This window comes from Hyperolius riggenbachi, chromosome 10, assembly GCF_040937935.1.
Source record: "Hyperolius riggenbachi isolate aHypRig1 chromosome 10, aHypRig1.pri, whole genome shotgun sequence".
In the NCBI taxonomy this organism is placed as follows: Eukaryota; Metazoa; Chordata; class Amphibia; order Anura; family Hyperoliidae; genus Hyperolius; species Hyperolius riggenbachi.
The window spans coordinates 272,588,153-272,594,590 of NC_090655.1; the positions used below are offsets into that span (position 1 = coordinate 272,588,153).

Sequence of the window (6,438 nt, forward strand, 5' to 3'; positions counted from 1 at the left end):
GTGACAGATTTCATGCATCCACATCTTGGCAAATCCAACACTGAACCAGTTTCATGAAACTTAGCAAGCAGTTTGCTAACTGTAGCATGGGAGATGGGTGGTCTCGTAGGCTGTCTTGCATTGAAATCTGCTGCAATGACCCGGTTACTGCATTCACCAGACATCAATACAATTTCTATCCTCTCCTCACATGTTAATCTCGGTGACATGTCAATGGCTGTAAACAAAGAGAAACTTGTAAATAACTCATGAAAGAATAAAGTTACGTTAAAACCAAGCACACCATTGTTTTTCTTGTGAAATTTCAAATACGTTTGATGTGTCACATGACCCTCTTCCTATTGAAAAAAAAAAAAAGTTGGATTCAAAGTGTCCGACTTTAAAATGGCCGCCATGGTCTCCACCCATCTTGAAACGTTTTCCCCCTCACATAGACTAATGTGCCACAAACAGGAAGTTAATATCACCAACCATTCCCATTTTATTAAGGTGTATCCATATAAATGGCCCACCCTGTACTTTTAAAATAAAAACTGCTTTGATACATAAGACCCACACGTTCTATTTGCCTATATGTCCTGGCTCCTCCTGTTCAGTATGCCAACACCTATTCAGTAGGAGTCCGTGTGCAAGACTCGCTAACACTGCTAATGTTCTGTTTGTTTGTTTTCTGTGTTTGTTTATTTTGAAAATAAAGGTATATTTTTTTCCATGTATTGATTTTTAATACTATGACACTAATTACAAGACTTTATTTGCAAAATTAACAGCAATGCACCCTCATGACCTTCATATTAAAAAAAAGTCCCTGAAGTAACTATTTAGGTAGTTTTTTTTTTTTAATTATGTGTTTTTTTTTAACAAGTGGTAACTATGGGGCAAGGGTGGAATGGGATAAAAATAATAGTAAGATAAAATAATAATTTTTCTATGTAAAAGTGTATAATGGTGTATTTGGGTGTATTTTTACTTTTTGGCCACAACATGGTGCTACACCATGTTCTATAAATAAAATACTGAAGCATCGGGGGCGGGAGGGTTGAATGAGAGCTTGCGTCTTGCTGCCGCGGACTCTGATTCATCACAGGCATGGTGATTGGGAACAGCTGTTTCCCATACCAGATCAGGGGAGGAGGGGATTGCGACAGCGAGGTAAATGGAATATAATGTATGTAAACATTTTCCTGAAGTCCATAGAGCTGATATTAGGTCTTTCTTATGGAAAGGTATTGAGTTATTCATACTATATGCAGAGGAGTTATTTATCCAGGGCTTTGAAGTTGGAGTCAAGGAGTTGGAGTTGGTTCCTGGGTCAGTGGTTTCATAAATTGAGTCAAATGATATTTGTACCGACCCCACAGCCCTGTATTTCTCATGAGCTGTTGGTATGTGAGGCGATAGGTGTGGATTTTCCTCCTTGGTACACAGAGACTTAATGGTCTCAATGCATGTTGGTATTTAACCACTTTGCATCCAAACCTTGTTTCCCCCTTATGGACCAGAGCAGTTTTGACGTTTTAACTATGTTTCTATTTAATCAGCAATAACTTTATCCCTACTAATAACACCTAATGATATATATATATATATATATATATATATATATATATATATATATATATATATATATATATATATATATATATATATATATATATATATATATATAGTTTTTTTTCCAAGAGAAACCAGACTTACGTTGGGCAGCATTTTTTTCCCCCCAAGAACGTGTTTGTTTTCTACGCATTTAAATGGGAACAACAGTTTAAGAAAAAATGAAATAAACATATTATTTCTCAGTTTTGACCAATTCCAGTTACAAATAAAAAGCACTACTGTAGATAAATAACAGATTTTATTTTGCAATATCTCCGATTTTTCACAAAACATAAATTACATTCCTATTATAATTTTTAATGATGATATTTGATTTTGCAGTAATAGTGGGTTTGTGTACTTTACAGTTTAACCATTTAATGACATACTAACGTATTAAAACGTCATGCTTTACCCTGTTAACAGCAACATGACGTTTTAATACGTCGCGCGTTCCCGATGCCGCTACCGCCGTGTGCGCGCCGCTACTGCCGCTGTTTCCGTCGGGATCCCGTGCTGAGTGATTGGGGAAGAAACTGCAGTGCCTGGAGTGAATAGATGTGACCGCGAACAGCGGCTACGTCCATTCACAAAAACAGGAAATTGTTACATTTCAATAAAGTGTAAAAAAAAAAATAAAAAAAAAAAAATGATCACTTCCTATAACCAAGTGTGGCCAAAAAGTATATTACACATACAAAATACATACATACACAAGTACATACACATCATTATTAAAATTACACTTCCAACCCCCCCCCCCCCCCCCAAAAAAAAAAAACACTTGTTAAAAAAAAATTCAGCTTAAAATAAATAAATAAATAGTGGCCTTATGGACTCAGCTTTTTTGTAATCTATATTTTATGGGGGGAAATTAATTTTAATTTTTTACATTGGGGCTCATAATTATGGCCAGAACAAAAAAAAAAAAACGAAAAATACCTATTTCAAAATAATATATTGTCGCCATACATTGTGATAGGGACATAATTTAAATGGTTTAATAATCGGGACAACTGGGCAAATAAAATGTTTTGTTTTATCTGCAGGAGAATGTTTAATTTTAAAACTATAATGGCTAAAAACTGAGAAATAATTTTTTTGTTGTTGTTTTTTTCTCTTTAAAATGCATTTAGAATAAAAAAAATTCTTAGCAAAATGTACTACCCACAGAAAGCCTAATTGGTGGCGAAAAAAACGAGGTATAGATCATTTTCTTGTGATAAGTAGTAATAAAGTTATTAGGGAATAAAAGGGAGGAGCACTGACAAGTGAAAATTGCTCTGGTCCGTTAGAGTAAAAACCCTTGGGGGTGAACTGGTTAAATTGAGAACATAATAAAAATACATTTTAAGCATAAAAATTAGGTTACATCCTCACAGTATAAGCAACCAGATGTGCCCCCCCCCCCCCATCAATAGGCAGCCAGGTGTGCACCCAATATTAGGTCCCCCATAATAGAGGTCTAGATATGCTTTCCCCCTATAGGTAACCAGAAATGTCCCCAGTATAAGCCCCCCTTCCCCTTAGAAATAGCTAGATGTACCCGCAGTATAGTTAGGTGTGCACCAAGTATAAGCTCCCTGTTTAGGTAGCCAGATGTGCCCCCAATAGTACCCCCATAGGAAGCTAGATGTGCCCCCAATAGTAGCCCCCATAGGAAGCTAGATGTGCCCCCAATAGTGCCCCCCATAGGAAGCCAGATGTGCCCCCAATAGTACCCCCATAGGAAGCTAGATGTGCCCCCAATAGTACCCCCCATAGGAAGCCAGATGTGCCCTCAATAGTACCCCCCATAGGAAGCTAGATGTGCCCCCAATAGTATCCCCCATAGGAAGCCAGATGTGCACCCAGTATTAGTATAAATAATCAACTGTGCCCATAATATCATGTCCCCCCATATTGATAGCCAGATGTTTTCCCAGTACCACCCCCGCATTATAGGTAGATATATGTACTACCATGATTACCCCAGTATAGCCAGATGTGCCCCCCCCCCCCAATAATCACATGTGCCCCCAATATTGTGGCTTCCTTGTCTTACCATAAAACACACTGCTGACTATTCCAGCCAGATTCTCTGCTCTGCATGGCCTGACCTATATTCATCATGGGATATTATGTTAGTGGCTTGTATAATTAGCTGCTGCAGCAGGACTTGTAATTCCATTAGGAATAGCGGCCGTGTTGTTTGGCCTCGCTCTCCCTGACCTCCCCACACTGTAATCTTGGATTGCAGGTTACTATTACAGTAAAGCACTTTCTCCAACTAGAGCAGATATAGCCCCGCCCCCTTGTCATAGCCTCCGAAGAAGCGCTTGAGTGTGAAACTGCCGTCAGGCTCCCAGCAACCAGCACCCACCATTATCCCCCCCGCACCGGTACGTGTTTAGTCTCTTCTTATGGACTGTGAGGTGATGATGTAACACACAGCCTACTTGTCTGCACATTGCCAAATAAAGGAAGTTGTACAGCAGTGCCGACCATCCTCTTTCCTTTCATCCCTAATGATAATTGTTCTTCCCCTCAGAATTCTCTAACAGGAAGTGATGCTGTTTCTCTATTTGCAGGGCGGAGTCCCGGCATCAGGAACCTCTCAGAGACTCGTCTCTCTGTATCCACAGACTGTACAACGGATGATGATGTCACTGGACAAGAGTCTCCTGCAGATATCCTGGTGACCCCAAATATTCCCCCAGACTCCCCTCACCTGTCTAACCCTGAGGGGCCTCATACCCAGCACAGCTCTCCCCCTGCTGGAGGGTCTTATTCCTGTTCCAAGTGTGGGAAATGTTATAAATGGAAATCAAATCTTGTCAGACATGAGAGATCTCACACTGGCGAGAAGCCATATTCATGTGCTGAGTGTGGGAAATGTTTTGCACAGAAATCAACCCTTGTCATGCATGAGAGATCTCACACTGGTGAGAAGCCCTATTCATGTGCTGAGTGTGGGAAATGTTTTGGTAATAAATCAAAACTCGTCATACATGAGAGGTCTCACACTGGTGAGAAGCCCTATTCATGTGCTGAGTGTGGGAAATGTTTTGGGCATAAATTAAGTCTTGTTATGCATAAGAGATCTCACACTGGTGAGAAGCTATTTTCTTGTGCTGAGTGTGGGAAATGGTTTGTTTCTAAATCAAATCTTGTCAGTCATGAGAGATCTCATACTGGTGAGAAGCCCTATTCATGTGCTGAGTGTGGGAAATGTTTTGGGCATAAATTAAGTCTTGTTATGCATAAGAGATCTCACACTGGTGAGAAGCCATTTTCATGTGCTGAGTGTGGGAAATGGTTTGTTTCTAAATCAAATCTTGTCAGTCATGAGAGATCTCATACTGGTGAGAAGCCCTATTCATGTGCTGAGTGTGGGAAATGTTTTGGGCATAAATTAAGTCTTGTTATGCATAAGAGATCTCACACTGGTGAGAAGCCATTTTCATGTGCTGAGTGTGGGAAATGTTTTGTTTGTAAATCACATCTTGTCAGTCATGAGAGATCTCATACTGGTGACAAGCCCCATTCATGCGCTGAGCGTGGGAAATGTTTTGGAGACAGAGGAGGCCTTGTAAAACATGATAGATCTCACACTGGTGAGAAGCCCTATTCATGTGCTGAGTGTGGGAAATGTTTTGCTCAGAAATCACTTCTTGTCAGGCATGAGAGATTTCACACTGGTGAGAAGCCTTATTCATGTTCTGAGTGTGGGAAATGTTTTGCTCAGAAATCAGTGCTTGTCACACATGAGAGATCTCACACTGGTGAGAAGCCCTATTCATGTGCTGAGTGTGGGAAATGTTTTGTTTGGAAATCACATCTTGTCAGTCACGAGAGATCTCATATTGGTGAGAAGCTCTATTCATGTGCTGAGTGTGGGAAATGTTTTCATCAGAAATCACATCTTGTCAGTCACGAGAGAACTCACACTGGTGAGAAGCCCTATTCATGTGCTGAGTGTGGGAAATGTTTTGGTGATAAATCAAACCTTGTCAGACATGAGAGATCTCACACTGGTGAGAAGCCCTATTCATGTGCGGAGTGTGGGAAATGTTTTCATCAGAAATCACACCTTGTCAGTCACGAGAGATCTCACACTGGTGAGAAGCCCTATTCATGTGCGGAGTGTGGGAAATGTTTTCATCAGAAATCACATCTTGTCAGTCACGAGAGAACTCACACTGGTGAGAAGCCCTATTCATGTGCTGAGTGTGGGAAATGTTTTGGTAGTAAATCATCCCTTTTTGTACATGAAAGGTCGCATACTGGTGAGAAGCCCTAATCATGCTGACTGTGGGAAATACTTTGGGTGTAAATCACTGCTTGTTAGACAATTGTTTTGCATAAGTTAAATGGTGTCATGGTTATAAGTGTTGTTTTTGCAGTCTCTTATTTCTTGCAAAGTGTAATGTTTATTGTCTATAAATCAGTCACAGACAAATAACAACAGAACAGCAGGGGACCGATAAATGATTGCAAGTATCATATACATAATAAGAAATGCAGAGCAGCATTGTACATGAATGAAATATAACATGAAAAGACCATAGAAGAAATTGTATCATAGATGGTAATAATAGTTACACCCTGACAGTCACTTACACAGCCATAAAGGTAGACAGGAGGGAGTCAGGCTGATAGGGAATTAGGCTGACAGAACCAGTGGCCGGCCATAGAGGGCCTTACATTGTCTATGGCAAAGGTAATATTAACAAAAACAAAAGTTTGCTTTATTAAAACAGAAAGAATTTGCGATAATTCCGGTTGGAGTGAGCTTGAGATGTCTCCCAGAGCAACACTGCTGAATATATGCAAATTAACCATTGTACCCTTAGAAGCTAA

General features: G+C 39.9%; 1 pseudogene; it reads left to right on the forward strand.

The window, feature by feature from the left end:
- LOC137537205 (uncharacterized) overlaps nucleotides 1–5,965 on the forward strand; it is a 125,316-nt pseudogene extending 119,351 nt beyond the window's left edge.
- The last annotated feature ends 473 nt before the right edge of the window (nucleotides 5,966–6,438 follow it).